At 48.3% G+C, this 21,926-nt stretch overlaps 1 non-coding gene and 1 pseudogene across 1 annotated transcript; one reads left to right on the forward strand and one right to left on the reverse strand.

The window, feature by feature from the left end:
- The first annotated feature begins 108 nt into the window (after window positions 1-108).
- On the forward strand, window positions 109-324 carry LOC124680013. The gene has a single exon (XR_006995419.1). It is a non-coding gene; the product is annotated as a small nucleolar RNA U3 (small nucleolar RNA).
- Window positions 325-1,231: 907 nt separating this feature from the next.
- Window positions 1,232-21,926, reverse strand: part of LOC124670859 — a 34,559-nt pseudogene continuing 13,864 nt past the window's right edge.

Below are 21,926 nucleotides of genomic sequence, written 5' to 3' on the forward strand. Positions count from 1 at the left end.
TAACGCAAAGCAATAATGCAGTGTGTTTAGGGATAGGTGTTTAGTCCCACCTTGGCTGTTTACAAGGAGCAGGACCGGTTTAAAAGGGGAGCTCCACGGAACAACAAAACGACCTTACTTGAACAGGATCTTTCCTATAGGTTCGTACCGTTGCATCCTTGACTGATAAGGAGGCAAGCACTCAAGCTTGGTTGATGACATCTGACCTGTGGGCCAGAGCGTGATTAACGGCAGGAACCGTCAGTTGCTTGTCCCGCTGCTGTAGATGATCGTTCATGTTCAGCTCATGCTGAGCTTGGTGGCTCACAGGTTGTCTGACAGGCCACTCTCTTTTTTTTTGCCCCTTTCCAATAAGCATTTAGCTGCGTTTTGCAATAATTCCATAGTACAGAAGTGAAAAGCAGTAGTACCTAATGTTGCTTGCCATGTATAAGCGGCGCCATCAGCTGCACAAAGACCTCTTGGCATGGTACAATTTAAGCTCTGAGAATCCAAGTGGCCAATCTTTGGTCATCAGATCCAAGTTGCTAGTACCCTCACATGGCTTGACCAAAGATTCCTGAAGCCCCTTTTGCAGCTACCAAAATGAGCAAGCAGGCGTTGTTGCTCGCTTGCTCCATGCGGCGGGGTCAGAAGACAGCAGCTAATGCGGGCATGGAGCTGATCGAGCCATGTCTCGCGGCAAAGCTTCTCCCCGGCGGTGGCCCAGACAACATCTTTCCCCAGATCGAATCCTCTTCGATCTACTACCAATTCCTGAAAAGCTCCCCTGCACATGCGTTGCACAGTACGGCCGGGGCCAACTCGCGGTGTCTCACTCGATCGATCCGGCGGATTCCTCTGGCACCGGCACCGGCCATGCCCTTGAGATTCCTAACGGCTTCTCAAACAAGACTTCTCATGCCTGCATGCGTGTGACTTTTTCCTAGTTTCTAGTGAGGATCTGATGAGCCATTTGACTATTTGTGATGATAATTCAAATACTGTGCAGCCACTCCATGGTTTTCATCGAGGGCATGGCTCTATGAGGAATGGCATCCCATGAGAGTCAACAAGTGGTCGCCTGGTCGGTCCATCCATGGCCATGAGTGCCCCCGTGCTTCTCTGACTTTCATGCTCCACATCACCGAAAAATGGCGACAGCCCCACACGGTTGAGGTTAGGGAGCAATTGCCGGCTTGGCGCGTACGTAGGTCGCTGCTAACTTCTAAGCTTCTTCCTTTCTACTCGATCAGACATTCAGAAACCTGTAGCAGCAATACAGGCAATGCAGATCACAACGACATGGTGCCTACCTACTCCCTTTGGAGTTTTGACACCATCGCATTCGCATTTATTAGTGGCGAGTCAACGGCACCTGCAGGGCCGGTCCTGACATTTCGAGGGCCCGGGGCGAACCTAAAAGCTAGGGCCCTATAAATCTAGAAAAAAATATGTGTATGCTCAAAAATCTCGAAAAGGTGGATGATCCTTAATCTCTGCACATAGTCATATATTGTTGGTTATTACTCAAGAATGTGAAGCAATTGTGTTCTTTGTCGAACAAATCACTAACTAGATTTTTTTGGCTATCCAAAATGGACCGTCTCACGATAGTATCTTCACAAATCCTACACAAAACCTATGACGAGAGACCATCGAGCCGGACCAGAGTTTGGTGAGGAAGAAATTTAGCATTGGGGGTGCGAGGTGAGGGGTTGCCGATGTAGGAGAAGAAGGGGCATGACTTAAAGAGCTGGATGTGGGTGTCGGTGGATCGGCGAAGGACGAGCTTCGGTCAAGGTGGCGTGACAAGACGTTGCGGTAGTTCACCGACGACGGGCAGGGTAGGCAGGGTTTTGCTAGTGGTGGTTTCAGGACCTACGCTGCTTGCCGGATCGAGGGAAGGAGAGGAGTGTGAGGATCACCGAAGAAAAAGGAGACGTCAACAGACTAAAAATTAGGCTTATTATCAATCAGCTTACATTAGACGGAGAAGATTCTTCCTAACTACGGCTTGAAGTGTGCTACGTCTATCAACGAGAATAAAAATGATCAATTGTATGCTGCATTTTTCCTTTCAAAAAGGGCGCCACGTTGATTGGATCGTTCTTGTGTAGCCACGCTTGAAGTGTGCTACGTCCCATTGCTTTTTATCAACCAGCCCGTCCATCTTAATCCATTCATCTAAGGGAAGCCCAGGCTAAAGAAATAAAATAAAGCCCAAACTAACTAAAGGAAACAGGCCTTGATTCTGTAGTCCACAAGAGGAAATAGCATAACGAGGCTTCATCCCCCTTGCTCAGAACTGTTCGTGAGAAGAAGAACTCGCGACCTACTCTAATGGCGTGGCAGTTGCGTCTACCTTACCTAGCTGGGATTTGGGCATTGGCGGAGCGTAGTGGAGGCGATACTGGGCTGCGACCCCCCCCTTCCGAAACTGCAAAAAAAAATTACTACGTATTAGTCTCAGCACTCTGGCCCAGCCCAAGCGAACAGAGCGGCGTTATTTTCTGTGCGTCATCCCCAATTCGACCACGCACGCACACGAGGAACCAAACAGCGCACGGCTATGTCGCTTGCGCCTCGTCGCCTCCTGCCCTCCATGGCGGCAGATCGCTAGGTCCACTGGTCCTGCTCCACAGCTCGAGTACTCCAGTTCGATTCGCCTCCGTCCACGTCCCCCGATCCTCCTCCTCAACTCCGTTCTTCTCCCCTCGATCGTCCTCTATGATCCCCTTCTCTGCGTCTTAGTGCTCCGCCCGGCGCGGCGGCACCCCACTGCCACCGGCGACCGGCCCCTGTCTTCTTCACCGGACATCACCCAAACGATGAGCCTGTCCGCACAGGTTAAGGTAATTGATCCCCAATTTCAGTACGAATTGCAGTGCCTTATTTCTGCATTCTGAATATTTCAGTATGAATTGTTTTTAGTTCTAAAATTTGAGTATTTCTGAATCCATGTTACTATGTTAGTGTTGTTCAGAAGTAATGTATGCCTAAGATTTTTGTTAAGCGAGATCCAGTACACATTATATTGCCTATTTCACCTACAGACAGTAATGCTGCCTACAGATAGATACATATGCACGATGGAAATTTATTATTCCAGAACTATTAGCAGTAATTTAGTGGATGTTTATGAAAAAATATTATTTATGTGTAGCAATGGGGAAACAACAGAAGATGCAATCATTTTTTAAAAGAAAGCGAGACGAAGAAGTTACTGTAGATACATCTGCTCCTCATGCTCTAGCATTGGTGAAATTTGTAAATCAAAGACAAGATGAATTCGTAAAATCGAATTTGCCCCCTCTTGTATTTTGTTCACGCTCCGCCACTGGATTTGGGGCCCCTTGATTCCGAGGGCCCGGGGCGCCCGCCCCGCCGGCCCCCCCTCAGGGCCGGCCCTGGGCACCTGTTAGCTAGATTCCACGTACTACTGCCAAGCATGGAAATTCAGCTTGCATTATTTTCCAGAAACGGCTTTACCTGCACATGCGTATATGGCTCAACCCAACAAGTGATCTAGATATGCAATGCGCAGAAATTTAACCATCTAGCTAGCTAGCTAGCTAGCAAGCTCTGTGTGTAGAGCGTAGCAGCTTGCGAAACAACATGGCCACATGGATAATCGAGCTGTCCCTCCTGTTCATGCTGTTGGTAGTGCCTAATAAGCAACGAAGCACCATGCACAATTGCACATGGCAGTCCACTCGATCCAGGCCTTCTGGACGTGGGATACGTATAAATGTATAATGTAGGACGCATATACGGTACGGCCTCCATCGTGCGACGCGGCGGCCGTCACTGCCGCCGTGATCGTCGGACGGCTCACCGGCGGTAACTTCGCACGCGGATTTCACGCACACTTTAGTTAGCTTGCAAATGCAATGCAACGCAACCTTGCGAACTGGAACTAATAATGTACATACAGTCTAACATATACACATATATACGGCTTGAATGCTGCCGCGGTCGCCACTGCCGCCGCGAGTTCGGACGGCTCGCCGGCAGCAGCGTCGGAGAGCACTTTCAAGCGCATGCAGTTCAGTCAAGTTACTAGTGCAATGCAGTGCAACCTTGGACGAGAATGCTCTAATCCTGACGTGATATGAAAATAGCATATATTTTCTGTCTACGTAATGTTTCCATCAGCAGCGAAGGAACATCCACGCACACAGGAACTGATGGAAATTCGACAGTGACTGGAGGGGAATTTGGAGCGCAAAGTTCGCCCGATGTAAACCAAAAAGGGCAAAAGGGAGAAAAGGGTTTTGACCCGTGCACCCAGGCTGTGAATGCGATAGACACTGGCTCCACAGGCCCATCTGGCCCAGTTTACCTAACGCAATCACCAACGGTGGGCGGGGCCCGGCGGTCAGGGAGATGACGTGAGGCCGTGGGCCTCCCTGGGCTTCCGTCAGAGCCCACCTTCGTATGTGAGCGTTTTGGGGTCCAGGAAATGCTGACCATGGAGGAGAAAAGGTAACAGGAAGGGTCTTCCAGATGGAGAGAGTTTTCCCTCGTTTCACACTGGGTGCATCATTAAAGCGAGAGAATTTCACAAGACATGAAAAGGCACTGTATTATTATTCCCACTTTATGTTACGCCTCTTGCTTGTAAATTATTGTTCCGATGAGCTGCGACAACTAGTTTTGTACAATCTCTTTCGTTGCTATGGTTATCTGTTCTACAAGTGTGCATGACGTGCACCCGGCACAGCGGGATTTCAGATAGGTGGAGACAAATCAAAACGTGTAGTACCATTTGTCGAAAAAGCTACGGAGTACATCATAGTATATTCGTGTAGAAATGGCAAGCATCCCTACTGGTTACAAGCTGGCTAGAAGGAATAGTGATCTCAAAACCAGACAAACAACACATGTCATTCTGTACAACCGGCCCAAGGGTGACTCTTCTTCCGAAACCCTAGCATCGCCTGACACATACCTTCCATCTCGGTGGCACAGTGGTGGTTCTATGTTCTAGTCACCGACAGAGCATCTCGCCCTGCAGGCTGACGTGACTCGATTCCCTCCTTCTATTGTCGTGCTTGGATGGTAGGGAGGCAATTTGCTATTTACGGGGGTAAGCTACACACCCACGCGCTTGGCATCGATTGAAGCTGCATAATCCCCTTGTAGCTTGTTTTCCTAGTCAAACACATTTCTACTTTTGGTGCACAAAAGTCGTTTAAGAATTTTGTTTTGAATTCTTTTGGTAAAGGTCAATTCACATTTCAAAAAGCGGCACAACGGGGTTTCAGATTGGTGAGGGCAAATCAAAACGTATAGTGCCATATGTCGAAAAAGGAACATCATAGTATATTCATGTCGAAATGGAAAGCGTCCCTGGTGGATAGAAGGAATATTGAACTCAAAACCAGCGAAACCACACACATCATTTGGTGCAACCGAACCAAGAGTGACTCTTCTCCCTGAACCTTAGACTTACTCATCGCCACCCTCCCATCACCGGTGGCACTGGGGTGGTCTATGTTGCAGTAAACGTCATAGCGCATCTCACCGAAGACTGGTGTGGCTCGAGTCTCTCCTTATCTAGTCGTGCTTGGAGCTTAGAGGTGCAATTTGATCTTCGTGTTGTAGTTGTGCACCCATGTGGTTTGCCATCTATTTAAGCCGTATAACCCCGTTCTATCTTGTTTCCATAATAGAACACATATTTTTGGTCTACAAAAGTGGTTTTGGAATTTTGATTCGAATTAGTTTGGTCAAAGTTAACTCACAAACCAAAACGTCAACAAACGAACCTCGGTCGGGGCAAGCCCGGCATATGTTCTCCGATAAATTTAAGCTTTCTCTCATTGCTGGTCCAGACGGTTGTTTCGCATGATCTAATTCGAGCCTCGTGTAGCCGTCGTGAGGTTGGTGGGCGTTGGTGATCGTATACGGCAAAGTCCGGGTGATGGATGGGAGGCGTGATAATAGAAATCCCCACCCCCTAACACAGGATGGGTGGCGATGTCGATGATGGTGCTTATGGGTAGACTTGGATGTTGTGATCTTCACAATAGTGTCAGGAAGTTCCTTTGGTAGCTAGATTGTGCTCTTTGGTGGTCCACTTTTTTTTTTGCGGACAAGAAGTAAGGCCATATATCATCTGAAATCAACCCATACAACAAAATCTTTAGAAGAAACATATATAAAATGGATCATTCAAAAGTTTAGCACCATCTTCCTTTTGCATCCCTCGACAGCGCACGATGCCACCTCAAGTCTTGAGGCGTAGCAAAACTCGTGCTGAAAAAAAACTTGAAAAAATTCAGGCTCGACAACCACTATCTCGAGAGATTGGTGCTTCTCAAATTGAGCAAGCCTTTTTATCTTGTTTCCAAACCGACCAGCTAAGCTTGCTAGTCATGTGAATCACATCACGGGGAGGGGTTTAATTTCCTTGCTAGCTCTTATCGGATCATTGGATGGTTGACCTTTTGCTTGGACGGATCAGTCACGGATCATTCCCCGCAGTCCTAACTAGTAACATGTGTGTTAGGCGCAGATACTGACACTGGGTAAGTAGTTAATTATTGAGCTTAGTTACGCTGAAAACAAGAGATTGATGCCAACAAAACGCTAGGGTCCAAACGAGTTTGGCTCTGCCCTCCGATCTCGGCAGCTGTCGGGCAAGAAACGGAGTAGACCCGGAGAGTGACGATGTAAAGTCATGCCACGCTTTGACCCACTAAAATTATTACGACCAGATCCCTGATCGATTGAGCAGGTCGTAGCTAGGCCACCATGCCGTGTCAACGCGGAGCCTAACAGCGCAAAAGTCGCACCCCGGCCGGCGTCTCATCGCTTTTTCGCCGGACTCCGGTGACGCGATCGCCCGATTGATGCCGGCGCGCGCGCGTGCCTGTTTTGCAGGCACGTGTTACTGTAGGCTCTGCTGCGGCGTGGTGATTGGTGAATGGCGACGTGCATGCCGTGCGCGCACTAGCTAGCGCTGGTTGTCGCCGTGCGCACGCCTGCGCCGGCCGCCGGGAGCGCGCCGTGTGTCGCACACCTGAATGCGGCGGAATTATTCTCCGTCGCGCGCGGCAGGCTGAGGGTGGCTTCAGTTCCCTCTGTTGCACGGCAGACGACGGTAGGAGAGCTTGCCGTCTATGACTCGATCGATCCACCACCAAATGAAAGACTGAGTTTTCACTAAGCATATTTCCTTAGATATTTTTTAAAAATAAAACTGAACTTATTTATAACCTATATGCCTTAGATCCCACTGCCTAATTTTTTTTCCATACAAATCAATTGACAATAGTAATCCATGGCATTGTCATACAAATCGGTTGCAACATTAATACTTTTTGAGCGCTTGCTTGCTACCTGAATTTATTGCCAAAATTCATTGAACGCTTACTTGCCACTTATCCCATTCCCATGCAATGCCCCGAGTTGATGAATTTTATCAATGCCCCGAGTACAATGCATTGTCATCGTCCGTCAATTTGGCCTCTCTATTTTTGATCTCCTTTATGCAGTGCAGAAGAAGAACCACGAACAACAATATCTCGTAGGCTCGGCCTCCTCCATCACCTCCGTCGGCTTAGCCTCCTCCATCTCCATCTACTCCTCCGATCCGGCCTCATTCGTATCCGCCTCTGGCTCGGCCTCCTTGGCTCGGACACACCTGACTCGGTGGCAGCGGATCACGCATCGGTGACCGGGGGTGGCAGTAATCCTAGGCCGTGCAACATATTCCACGGATACGCTGGGGCTGCGAGATGGCTGGCCATTGACTCGGAGGAGGTTGTCGGTTCCTGTTTTCGGCAATGACATGGCGGCCCGATTCGAACTCGATTCCGGTGACGGCGAGCCACACTGAGAGGAGCGGTAGGGCAGGGGAGAGTGCGGGTAGCGGCGGAGCATTTTGGTGGTTGGCGGGGGCATCGCCAGCGGCGTAAAGGGGTTACATGGCCGGCGGGTGAAGGTATGGATAAATTATACTCGACGGCTGCTTGGTCAAGTAAATATAAGGGAGCACGGCGCGATCGAGTATAATTTTTACTGCTCTAATGATTATAAGGCATCGGTTATGTGCCGGTTAGAGGAGTAAAACCAAAATTTTACTCCTCTAACAATTATAAGAGCATCTCCAGCCGCGTCCCCCAAACCGTCCCCCAAAGGGATTTGGGGCGCGCCGGACCAAAAAAGCGTTCCAGCCGCGTCCCCCAAAGCCCTTTTTTGTCCGGCGCGCCCTGATACGGTGTCCGGCGCCCCGAGCCCGTCCCCGTCCCACAAGGGACGCTCCGGGCACGCCGGACACAACGAAAAGCGAGGCGGGGAGTGGCGGGGCCGACCCATCAGCGGCACAATTAATTTTAACCTAACCGTCGCCTACCTCGCGACGGAAGTTATTGGCGCGCAGCCGACGGTGCGGTTCCCGCAGAGGGCGCAGCGACGCGTCCCGTCGCGCCTAGCTCGCGTGCCGGCGTTAATGAGCGCCACCGCTCATCCGCCCCCCTCCGGCCTATAATAAGGGGCGCCTCTCGTCGTCCCTCTCACACACAAACCCTAGCGCCTCTCTCCCAAACCCTAGCCGCCACCATCTCTCAACAAGACTCGCCGCTATGTCTGGTAGAGGCGGAGGCCGACCTCGCGGCCGCGGCCGTGGTCGTGGTCGTGGTCGTGGCCGCGGCATAGCTGAACGATCGCCGTCGCCTCCCGCGTCGTCGTCTTCATCGTCGGAGATGGACGTGGAGCCGAACGTCCTGTTCGAGTTCGTCCACGTCCTCAAGGGCGACCCGCGCGGCATCCAGAGGCTGCCGGACTCCTTCGCCGAGTACGTCGGCGGCGTACGCCCGCGCAAGATGCATCTGCGGGAGCATTCGTGCGGCTACTGCCGGTGGATCGTCGATGCGATCTACGACGCGCGCGGCAAGATGTACCTCAACATCGGCTGGGAGAAGTTCGCGCGCCACCACAGCCTCCAAGCCGGCTTCATCCTCGTGTTCTCCTACTTCGGCAACAGGGACATGAGCATCAAGGTCTTCGACGAGAGGCGCTGCCGCCGGGACTACCACGTCGACAGGGACTCCCACGACGACAGCACCGACTCGGAGGACGACTGAGTGTTGTTTCTTCGCAGCGAATACGTGCACGGAGGTTTCTGCCTGTTCGCCTCATCGGTAGAACCAACAAGGGCACCATCCTCCCGCTGGATTTTCCAGTTTAGGTGACTGGGTGTGCCCTGGAGTGTTGTTTCTTAGCAGCGAACACAGGAAACCTTCGATGCACGGCCTAGTTAGGTTTAGTTTTTTGCAATATTTTATATTTGTGTCCACCATGGTTCAAACTATGTATTAGTTTGTGGAAAACCATGTTCCAAACTATGTCTTCGTGTAAACCACGTTCCCAATTATGTATTAGTTTGTGGAAATTAAAATAAAAATGCCAAGAAAAATTATTTTAAATGTTTGGGGGCGGCGTTTGGGGGACGCGGCTGGGGAGCGACGTCCCCCAAACGCGGCACGAACAAAACACGTCCCCCAAACGCTCAATCCGGCGCGGTTTGGGGGACGGTTTGGGGGACGCGGTTGGAGATGCTCTAAGGGCTTTTGCCGGTAAAGTGAATTTTCGCATCTTCAGAAAAGAAAATCGCTAGTTTGGTTGCTTATGTAAAAACACTCTGTATGCATGTTTCTTAAATTAGGTAAAGGCCTATGCGAGGAGGCACCCTCAATTTAGGCGTTTTCCAGTATGTCAATCTTTTCTTGTGCGCGGTGAGGAAACGTCATTCCAAGCTCGCGTGAGGGAGAAATGGCAGGAGGTCGCACGCATTCACGAAAACAGGGCGGGAGAAATTGGATCACCTCCCGTCGATCGCCAAACCTCACTCTGACTTTTTTTTTCCTATTCTCACTACAGGAATGGCGACGTACGCCGAGGGCTGTGGCATACACCGACGGCAATATTGTCTATGTCGAGGGACCTAAACGCCGACGCCATACGCCGAGGGCTGCCGTCGGCGTAGCCTACGCCGAGGGCCAAACGTGGCTACGCCGAGGGCAGCTGGCCGTCGGCGTATGCGCCCATTCCTGTAGTGTCTAGCTCTTCGTGCAGTGAATCAGGTAGCTTGCTGTGCGCACCGGCCGGGATGGCGGTGTGCGACAACGGTGTGAATATTCTCCGTCGCAAGTTCCCTTGGTCGCACGGCAGACGACGGTAGAGGAGGGCTTGGCGTCTACGACTCGATCCATCCTTCCACCAACAAATGAAAGAGATCGAGTCTAAGCATCCGTGGCTATGTGCATGATGCAATGCACCATCGAGCAGCCGCGCGCTTTTGGTTGATTAATTATATGTATCCTTAATCCTTTGGTTTATTGTATCCTATATATGATCCTGTCCGACTACGACTAAGTTGTGGCTGATACTTAGCCGCAAGTTTTCGTGCTTGAATCACTAGCTAGAGAGGAGAGACTGCTTGCACGCGACAGACACGATCTAGCTAGCTAGCTAAATGGACCAATCCTCCGCCCTAATGACCAATCACTAGACGAAACCACACAGAGAGCAGAAGGGTCATGATCGCGCGACCCCCAGGTTCTTTTGCGGGTGTATGGAGTTGGTGAAGAAACACTCGGGCGGGCGGCAGCGGAAGAGATCTCTACGGATTCGAGTTTCAGTTTGTCTGAAGACTCTCAACATATAATACTGCTATCAGGCAAGTAGCTCTTCTACATGCCGCGCTATCTGCAGTGGCTAGCATTCTAGTGACGGGATGAATAACAAGTTGACCCCAAAAACTGAATGATTTCGATCTTGCTTCATTTGTCCTCAATAAGTGTTATGTTTAGACAATTAGACGTGCGCTAAGTCAAACTTTATTAACTTTGATCTACTCCCTAGAAAAAATAGCAACATTTATGACACTAAATTAATATCGCTAGATTCGTCTTGACATGTAATTCAGTAATGTACTAATTTAAACAAATGCTGTTACTTTCGTATAAAAATTTAGTCAAGTCTAAAAATATTTGACTTCTAGAAAAGAAAAACGTTCACTTACTAGCAGACAAAAAGGGAGTACTAATACCCGTTTATCCTTGAAATTGCTACACTGCCCCCTGGGAGCGACCATGTCCAACCCCTACCCCCCCCCCCCCCACCCCTTCTCCCAAATAGCGCCTAGTCGTGGAATCCAGGGCAAACCCGCGATCCACATGCTGTCATCTATGGGCCCCGGACACAACCTATATATTGACACCACGCATGCGGGTGCCACCGGCCAATGACCCAACCCAATTTTTCCTGCCACCTCGCCTCTCCCACCTCTTCCCCGCCACCGACCATCTAATCGATGATGATAGCTCAGCGGCGCCTACACCAAATTCTGGCATCTGCCCACCGCCTTGTCTTCCCGTATCGCCGCTCCTCTCAATTCTCTCAATTCGCGGAGACCTCACATAACGGCTTTGCATGCAAGGTGTTTAGATGTTCGTCTCTCCTTGATTTTGTTGTTGTCGTTGCCATTCGGTCGATTGATTGCTCTGTTGTTTTATGCATAGGCTTTGGATAATGGCGATGAGGATGATGCATTATTTCTTGGAAGAGGAAGCCAATGTCGCCCCCGATGAACAAGAGCACCTCGCAATCGTTGCTTGTCTTCTACAATTACAAGCAGATGAGCTGAATGTCCCTCCTAGCTAGTCATGGAGGTCCGAAGCTTGGGAGAAGGAACAACAATGAAATGCAGAGATGGAGGGTCATGACATGCTATATGACGACTATTTTGCCGACCACCCATCATGTACCCAAAAAGAATTTCAGCACAATTTTAGGATGAACAAGAAGTTGTTCATGAAGTTGTTGCTTGGTGTTTAATATAAAAGGAATAAAAATGCCAAACACGTTAATAAACTCGCATCTGGGCTAGAAACTAAGGGACTAAAAACATGGTACTATTCTTTTTGGAATACGATGGCAATCGGCTCTTCTGGGATAATTATTTTAAATAGGACAACTTGTTTCAGGAATTGTTCCTGCTACAAATAAAGAGAGAGTAAGCTACCTACTTCGCGATGAAGAAATACGTTGTCCAGGTTCTCGGTTTCTTATCATTTTAAAAATGCACTACTTCTATGAGGATGCTAACATTTACATCCACCACTGATACACAAGACGTATGACTAACTATGCATGGCTGGGTCTAGAATTGTTGATGGCCATGCTCAAGAGTGCAACGCTCACTTGTGTTATATATTGCGTGTGCCAAACCGAGGTTTGCACTCACTTGTGTTCACGAGAGACCAGCTGCATGCATAGTTTGTTGATTTTCTCGCCATACACCAGAAGATCCATGACGAAGTTATTCATCACGAGCTGCAAATGATCAGGTGAGCATGTGTGGGCGCTCAAAGGAGCGGCTGCCTAAGTCTCGCTCTAGTTGAACTTTATTTTATTTGCATTGTATGTAGTATTTATTGTATAAGTCATTTTTATTTCCCTGCAAAAATAATTCATTTTTATTTATTTTATGTGGTAAAACTTTGTTTGGCAAAGACACGCACCATACGCGGCCCTTGGTGTCAGCGCTCCTTATATGTCCGATTCGGTGCGGTTGCCGGACACAGTACGTATAGGAGGCACGACTAAAGATGCAGATGTACTATTCCAATCGACCAATCCATTAACAAAAAAACACACACACACACACACACACACGGCAAGGTCTCATGATCGATGCCTGATTCTTGCGATAGAGGTGTTGCTGAAAATTCACTCTGGCGGCAAAAGCTAACAGGGGTCTCGACATATATTCTACTAACACTATCGATCAGCTCAGCTCTGCAACTGCTGCACGCACTGCCTATCACGCGCGCCAGGGAATGGAAATATGGAATGAACGCCAAGTTGACCTCCCCAAGCTCAATCATTTCTCTACATAATATCAATTGATTTTCATCCCTGGAACTGCTACACTGCAGGGAAACGAAATGAACAAAAGGTTGACCCTCCTCTACCGAACCCGCAAAATGATGATCCCGATCGATCGATCTGGCCCTGGATGGTCAAAGCTTTGTCCATACGTGGCGGCGACGTCGTCGATCCTGTCGCGGCCGGAGCGATCGCGATGTCGCCGTCGAAGCTTTTGACTCGGCGTCCGACTACTGGAGTGGAGCTGAGCGGAGAGTGCATGCATGGGGTGTGTGTGGCCTGGCTGGATCCGTGTGTTTTGCGTATGTGTGTGTGTGGATGGGGTGAGTGGGCGGCTGGCTTTTTCCGGGCACGCGTGCGAGCTCCCCGGCCCCGCGCTTTTGACGCCTTCTCCTTCTCCTAGATCCACCGGCGGCCATAAGCATGACGTCAACGGGGTCGTCGCCCGTCGTCTCGCTGCCTAGCGTATCTGGGGTCTGTGTAGCTAGGGCTTAGGCCGGCCGCCGTCTTCCAGACGAAATTTCTGCTACACGCGTACGCCGAAAGAATGTTGTTCGAAATTGAGGTCATGACTGCTCGCGTCGAGTCGTCTACAGAACCTCTCCAAGTATATTTACCACCCGGCGTTTCCTTCCCTTAAGCTAAAGTTGTAAGGGGCATCTGGCATAAACCCACAAAAGAATTATCTAGTTCAAATTAGTTTTATTTGCTAAAAGACTTACGACAAAACTAACGGATTTTTACTGTGAAATCACGCGGATCACATCCCTAGGTACTGCCAACCTTTATAGATTAGTTAAGGCATCTTCAGCGATCCGAAGCAAATGAATGCAAAGTGGGGTTTGCTATGATTGGTTGCTGGAACTGGTTTTTTCCCTTTCATACCGTCACGTGCAATTTAGCCCGGTAGCTACCGTATGAGTAGAAATGTGGCTTCGGCTAGCTTTGGAACTACATTTGGATGCTAGAAATTCACCTGGGCTCGGGTGTTTGGTTATGTGCGGAACGAGGAATGTGATAACTTGTTCCCCAACTAGTGAGGTTACCACCACTTTTGAGCATCAGTATGAGCTCATAACAAAGTAAACACCCGACAAGGAACGATCAAACATACTACAGGGAGTACATACAAACTGATCAAACTTGTTCAGTAGCACATAGCATAGACCAGACATTGTTTAACACGAAATTAAACATACTAACAGACGTAAAGCAGGCACATTCTTCACTCGTTGATCATGGTAAGGGCTGGATCATGCTGCGGGCATCTCTGGACCACCTCCGTCATGGTATAGTCGAAGATAGTGACATTGAAGAAGTCACCCCTGAGCATCTTGAAGGTTATAAAGTGTCAACACCCGGATTTTTAAGTCCGGATGCCTATTATGTCATTCATCGCAATCCCAGGAATATTGTTGTTGCGAGACATAACAGTTGATACCATAAGTCATCATTCATTACAAACCATCATTGTCTTACAAAAGGGGATCACATGATCCAATATTACACAAATAGTTGATCTATTGATCGACGGACAACATAGTAGCGGAAGCGTAATAGGAGTGGACTATCTATTCCACAGGCCAACGCTTGACGTCAGACGACTCCTAGTTGTTGTAGACGTCTTGCTGACCGTCATCCTCATACTGTTGCTCTTCTTCATATTCTGGCCATTTGAATAGCCAGGGACACAGCCGTGAGTACTTTAAAGTACTCGCAAACTAATACCAAAGTAATCACTAGGTATTTTAAAGAAAGGGTGCTAAGCTCTAGTTTTATTTGCATAAAGCCAATTTTAGTTCATAATCATTTCATATAGACCATTCATAAATTAACTAACTCAAGTGGGAACATTAGTGTCATTCCCACAACTCAGTTGTGATTCACCATTATTCATCATTCACCATTCATATTTTCAGAGTCTAATACTCGGAAACTAGATGGCCTTTCCAACCAGTCCGTAACCGTGGACACGGCTATTCGAATAGGTTTACACTCTGCAGAGGTTGCACACTTGTGCCACAACATTTGATTTCATCCGTCGGGATTTTCCCGAATCATCGTATCACAGTACACGGATCATCAACCATAACCTTTCATTTACTAACCCTAGTATGAGCACCTCTCCCCATGAGCTTGGCCTCCCAGTGAAGACCAACTGTCAACCTGGGAACTGCACAGGGCTTGGCCGTACAATTCACCTCAATTCACATCATTTCTCAACAACGGAGGCAGCCTCAGCATAACCCCTATGATGTGTGTTCAGAGGGAACCCATACTAAGATACATAAACTTCTAGTTAAGCCCTACCCATAATCAGGTATTGTGGGTACTCAAATATTGGAAAGGTATCGCATCCAAACCAACATTAGTTTTCATCAAAAATCACTATCTTCTCTTGGTCTTATTCACCTTCAAAATTCCTTTCATAGTTTCACCAACATCATCTCATATCACAATGTTCCCATCTAGAGTAGTCAATTTTAGTTATTTAGCACTAGCCACTAGTCATGAGGAGTGCTAACTTAGCTTATTTGCCATAGACTAACTTGGATAATATTATTCTACTCTAGACCAAGTGAATCATGAATCAAAAAGTACTTTGATAAAGTAGAGTAATACACTTGAAAAGCAAACTTGTAATAAAAACTGGGATAGGCTTAGTAAAAATAAATTAAAAATGGTGGGGTGCTTTGCTCTTGGGAGCTTTGCACTTTGCAAGGGTATTAGCTTGCCTTGGTTGTTGTACTGGTCAAAGTGGTCTTCCTCTCCTTGAGTGTAGACCTCCTCCTCCTCGGCGTACTCCTTGGTACTAGCGTCTAAATACGAGTATAATACACACAATCACCACACAACTCAAATACTAAGCTAAGCACACACATGAATCACTCTTACTAAGCTATCATAACAATATGCTTATTATGTGAGTTGATTGAATTATTATTCTTTCAACATAATTTCTTCTCATTATAAATATAGATTTGTATTTCTATTTATTTCTTGAGAGAAAATAATTTCCCCTCATTAAGTCTTATTAAGATTTAATTTCCTCAATTAATATCATATGACCTAGGTTGACCAAGGTCAACATTTTCATAATCATTATTTGGGAAAAAGATTTAAATGAGGTACATCACCTCATGCCCTTTAATAACTCATGATTAATGATTTAATATCATCAACTAAGTTAATATGAGTTTAACATGACCATGGTGTCTTCCTCATATTAACTTAGTGGGGACAAGATTTAAATGAGAGGGATGCTCTCATACATATTAATAAATGATAAGTTTATTAAAAATGCACTAGAAATAGCCCTAGGGCCAATTTTTAAACAAGGATATGATAATACAAACAACTATGCAATATTTTTACATATTCAGATAGATATATTGAAATATGATTTTTGAGAGTTGGTTTCAACTTAAAAGCATTTTTATTCAATTTTTAATAATTAATTGAAGTGGAAAAAGGCCCTGCCTTGTTTATTTTATCAGATTTATTCTACAAATAATCTAGGGTTGGGACCAGCGTAGTTTTGTAGATATTTTCACAAGGTTTCCAAATATATAAAATTTGTCAAATTTGGTTTGGTAGATTTTATTCTATTTAAATTTGAAAACAACATCTGAGAGTAATTAACGAATTCGAAAATTAACATTTGAATTAAATGGGCTGGCGGGAAACTAAACGGGCTGCACAGGGGAGAAGGAAAGTGGGCCGGCCCAGGAGTGCGTCCACGCAACGGGCCAGCTGACAGGGTGGGGGCCACCTGTCATTGTGTTTTAAATAGCGAAACGGTACGAGAGAGATAGGCCGTTGGATCAGATGCTGATCGGACGAACGACGAGCGTCGTCGTCTCCGACGAGAAGGACGAGCACCGGCGGCTCAGGTAGGGGGTCGATGGCTCACCGGCGGCGCAGCGAGGGTCGGCGACGTGCGGCGGCGACGTTGTCGAGGTAGAGGAAGCAGCTGGTAGCAGTGGCGCGTGCTGGGGAGGCCTCCTTCTCCGGCGAGCGTCCGCGGGCTTCGGCGGCTTCGAGCTCGCAATTCGAGCTACTCCGGCGAGGTGGAGTGGAATTGGATGGGGGAGAGGGTTCAGTGCAGAGAGGGGATGAGTTTGTGTGAAGAGAGGGAGAGCTGAGGGGCGCTATTTATAGCGGGCGGTGGTGGCCGTGGCGTGCTGTGGGGGTACGACCATGGCGACGTCGCTACAGGGGCGCGGAGTGGCTGGCGATGATGCAGCGGGGTTGGCGAGGTCCTGGTGGTGACGCAGGGCTTGATCACGGTGAAAATAAGGCAAGGAAGCGGGCAGGGGAGTGATGCGAGCTCACAGGCCGTGGCGGACGTCGTCGACGAGCTCGTCGGCTACAGCGTTCCCGCGGGCCAGTGGGCATGTCCTGGTGCTGCAGGGTGGCGTCGTGTTGCGGTTGGCGTTGGGAGCGAGCGCCGGGGTCAACGGAGTTGGCGGGGGAGCTGGCGCTCTGGGCGTGTCCGTGGCGTCGCCGTGCACGCTCTGGGCGCGCGCGTGCGCGTCACTGGCACGTCTGGGCGTCGCTCGTTTGGGCCGTGTGATGCACCATTTTGTCGAGCAAGGGGTCCGGCACGTCTAGGAGAGTAAGGGGAGAGTGGAGGACATGGTTTGGCACGGTGCATTTGGCCAGAGAGAGGGGAAGCATGAGTGAGGTCATGCCATGCCACGGCATGGCATGTCCTGGTCAATTTGGTGATGATCAGGGGTACCCTTTCTTGTCCATTTTTCTTGGCAATGTTCAGAGAGATCAGAGGGGTACTGGGGATGACCAAGGGTTGATGGTGGAGGCCAAAATCTGCTGGACAAAACCATGTGTGGAGTTGGCAGGTTTATGCACACAAGGTGTTTGTTGAAATGGCCGCAAGAGGAAAAGTTTGGAATTTTTGAATGAATTTTGGTGGGTTTGAATCATATATTATTTGCAGTAGAATGGTGGTGGTGGTGGTCAAATTTGAGTTAGTTTGCAAAAAATCAAAATGGGCATGATCTTCACATTGATTCAAAGTCCTCACTTGTCACACTTTTACTGGTCAACCTAGTCATAAATATTAATAAATGATAAGTTTATTAAAAATGCACTAGAAATAGCCCTAGGGCCAATTTTTAAACAAGGATATGATAATACAAACAACTATGCAATATTTTTACATATTCAGATAGATATATTGAAATATGATTTTTGAGAGTTGGTTTCAACTTAAAAGCATTTTTATTCAATTTTTAATAATTAATTGAAGTGGAAAGAGGACCTGCCTTGTTTATTTTATCAGATTTATTCTACAAATAATCTAGGGTTGGGACCAGTGTAGTTTTGTAGATATTTTCACAAGGTTTCCAAATATATAAAATTTGTCAAATTTGGTTTGGTAGATTTTATTCTATTTAAATTTGAAAACAACATCTGAGAGTAATTAACAGAATTCGAAAATTAACATTTGAATTAAATGGGCTGGCGGGAAACTAAACGGGCTGCACAGGGGAGAAGGAAAGTGGGCCGGCCCAGGAGCGCGTCCACGCAACGGGCCAGCTGACAGGGTGGGGGCCACCTGTCATTGTGTTTTAAATAGCGAAACGGTACGAGAGAGATAGGCCGTTGGATCAGATGCTGATCGGACGAACGACGAGCGTCGTCGTCTCCGACGAGAAGGACGAGCACCGGCGGCTCAGGTAGGGGGTCGACGGCTCACCGGCGGCGCGGCGAGGGTCGGCGACGTGCGGCGGCGACGTTGTCGAGGTAGAGGAAGCAGCTGGTAGCAGTGGCGCGTGCTGGGGAGGCCTCCTTCTCCGGCGAGCGTCCGCGGGCTTCGGCGGCTTCGAGCTCGCAATTCGAGCTACTCCGGCGAGGTGGAGTGGAATTGGATGGGGGAGAGGGTTCAGTGCGGAGAGGGGATGAGTTTGTGTGAAGAGAGGGAGAGCCGAGGGGCGCTATTTATAGCGGGCGGTGGTGGCCGTGGCGTGCTGTGGGGGTGCGACCATGGCGACGTCGCTACAGGGGCGCGGAGTGGCTGGCGATGACGCAGCGGGGTTGGCGAGGTCCTGGTGGTGACGCAGGGCTTGATCACGGTGAAAATAAGGCAAGGAAGCGGGCAGGGGAGTGATGCGAGCTCACAGGCCGTGGCGGACGTCGTCGACGAGCTCGTCGGCTACAGCGTTCCCGCGGGCCAGTGGGCATGTCCTGGTGCTGCAGGGTGGTGTCGTGTTGCGGTTGGTGTTGGGAGCGAGCGCCGGGGTCAACGGAGTTGGCGGGGGAGCTGGCGCTCTGGGCGTGTCCGTGGCGTCGCCGTGCACGCTCTGGCGCGCGCGTGCGCGTCACTGGCACGTCTGGGCGTCGCTCGTTTGGGCCGTGTGATGCACCATTTTGTCGAGCAAGGGGTCTGGCACGTCTAGGAGAGTAAGGGGAGAGTGGAGGACATGGTTTGGCACGGTGCATTTGGCCGTAGAGAGGGGAAGCATGAGTGAGGTCATGCCATGCCACGGCATGGCATGTCCTCGGTCAATTTGGTGATGATCGTGGGTACCCTTTCTTGTCCATTTTTCTTGGCAATGTTCAGAGAGATCAGAGGGGTACTGGGGATGACCAAGGGTTGATGGTGGAGGCCAAAATCTGCTGGACAAAACCATGTGTGGAGTTGGCAGGTTTATGCACACAAGGTGTTTGTTGAAATGGCCGCAAGAGAAAAAGTTTGGAATTTTTGAATGAATTTTGGTGGGTTTGAATCATATATTATTTGCAGTAGAATGGTGGTGGTGGTGGTCAAATTTGAGTTAGTTTGCAAAAAATCAAAATGGGCATGATCTTCACATTGATTCAAAGTCCTCACTTGTCACACTTTTACTGGTCAACCTAGTCAACTCTAGCCAGGGTGGTCAACATGAAAGTTCATCACCTTGACATGGTCTTGGATGACATGGCTTTGGTTGACCAAGTTTAGTTTAAGAAGTGATTTAACCAGAGGGGTAAAGAGGGGATCGAAGTTAAAAAGTGCACAAATGACCATCATCACATGTGAGATGGTTTTGAGTTAAAATTTGATTTAATTTTGGTTTCTTTGATGCAATTAGGTTTGTTTGAGTTATATAAGCATTTTAGAAACAAAAGATCAAGCCATGGTGGCCTTTGGTGATGATTTGCATATTTGACCCATGTGTATGAGAGGGTTTTAGATCTAATTTAGTATTTCTTTTATTTTTCTCAAAGAGGGGTGTGATGATCATATATTAGGGTTTATTAGCAAGTGATAATCATATCAACACTCATCATGGCTAATGCACCAAAGAAAATCACTCATATGCATGAACTTGTATGTGACACAATATGCATATAAAAAGTTTTTGTTTGTTGCAAAATTTGAGTGATTGATCTCTCTCTTGATTTCATTATTGTTAAAACTTGGGATGTTACAAACCCTTCCCCCTTACAAAAGATCTCGTCCCGAGATCTTAAAGAAAACTAGGTACTAAAGAGATCTGGGTATTCCTTCTTCATGTCTTCTTCTTGCTCCCAGGTGGCTTCTTCTTCAGTGTGATTGCTCCACTGAATCTTCAGGAATTTGATACTCCTGGTGCGGGTGGTTCTGTATGCTTCTTCCAGAATGCGAATGGGCACTTCACGATACGTCAAGTCTGAGTTGATGTCCACCGATCTGTGATCAATATTCTTGAACACTTCAGTCTTCTCCGGTACTTCAAGGCACTTACGGAGCAGTGAGATGTGGAACACATTGTGCACAACCGCCATTTCTTCCGGTAGTTCCAGTTGATAATATACTTCTCCGCGGCGACTCAGAACTTTGAAAGGTCCGACATATCGGGGCGCGAGCTTTCCTTTCACCTGGAATCTCTGCATTCCTTTGAGGGGTGACACCTTGAGGTAAACAAAATCTCCAATCTCGAATGTCATCTCTCGGCGTCTCTTGTCGGCGTAGCTCTTCTGTCTTGATTGCGCAGTCTTGAGGTACTCGCGAATCTTGTGCACCTTCTCTTCGGCTTCTCGAAGAACATCCGGTCCAAAGACTTGGCTTTCTCCGACTTCTGACCAATTCAGAGGGGTACGGCACTTTCTTCCGTACAGGGCTTCAAAGGGGGCCATCTGTAAGCTGGCTTGATAACTGTTGTTGTACGAGAATTATGCGTAAGGCAAACAGTCTTCCCACTTGGATCCATATTCCAGTACACAGGCTCTGAGCATGTCCTCAAGTATCTGGTTGACTCTTTCAGTCTGTCCGTCAGTCTGGGGGTGATAAGCGGTGCTGAAATTCAGCCGGGTTCCAAGTCCTTCATGTACTTTCTGCCAGAATCTTGAGGTGAACTGCGATCCTCTATCTGACACTATTGACTTCGGTGTTCCGTGCAGGGCGACTATTCTTGAGATGTACAACTCTGCTAGCTTCGGGCCTTGATAAGTGGTTTTGACAGGGATAAAATGGGCGACTTTGGTTAATCTGTCTACCACTACCCAAATAGAATCATTTCCTCTGCTAGATTTGGGCAATCCGGTGATAAAGTCCATTCCGACTGAGTCCCACTTCCAATCCGGAATCTGTAAGGGTTGCAACGATCCGGCGGGTCGTTGATGTTCTCGCCTTGACTCTCTGACAGATATCACACTTAGCTATGTAGCTCCCGATTTCTCGCTTCATTCCATGCCACCAAAATTGTTCCTTCAAATCTTGGTACATCTTGGTACCTCCGGGGTGGATAGAGTATAAAGTGTCGTGGGCCTCCTGCAGTATGACTTGCTTCAATTCTGAGTCTGACGGCACACATAGGCGACCGTTGTACCAAAGTACTCCTTCTTCATCTTCTGTGAATCCCGGTGCCTTTCCTGCTGCCATTTGACTCTTGATTCCGTCAATGCTTGCATTTCCCTTCTGGGCTTCCTTGATTTGACCAATCAAAGTAGGTTGCAGCTCTATGCTGGCTAGGTATCCTTCACTAACTAGCTCCAACTATACCTGGGCATGTGTCGGGCCGGGCCGGGCCTCGGGCCGGCCCGAGGTAGGCCCGATG

The sequence above is a fragment of the Lolium rigidum genome, chromosome 7 (genome assembly GCF_022539505.1).
Source record: "Lolium rigidum isolate FL_2022 chromosome 7, APGP_CSIRO_Lrig_0.1, whole genome shotgun sequence".
In the NCBI taxonomy this organism is placed as follows: Eukaryota; Viridiplantae; Streptophyta; class Magnoliopsida; order Poales; family Poaceae; genus Lolium; species Lolium rigidum.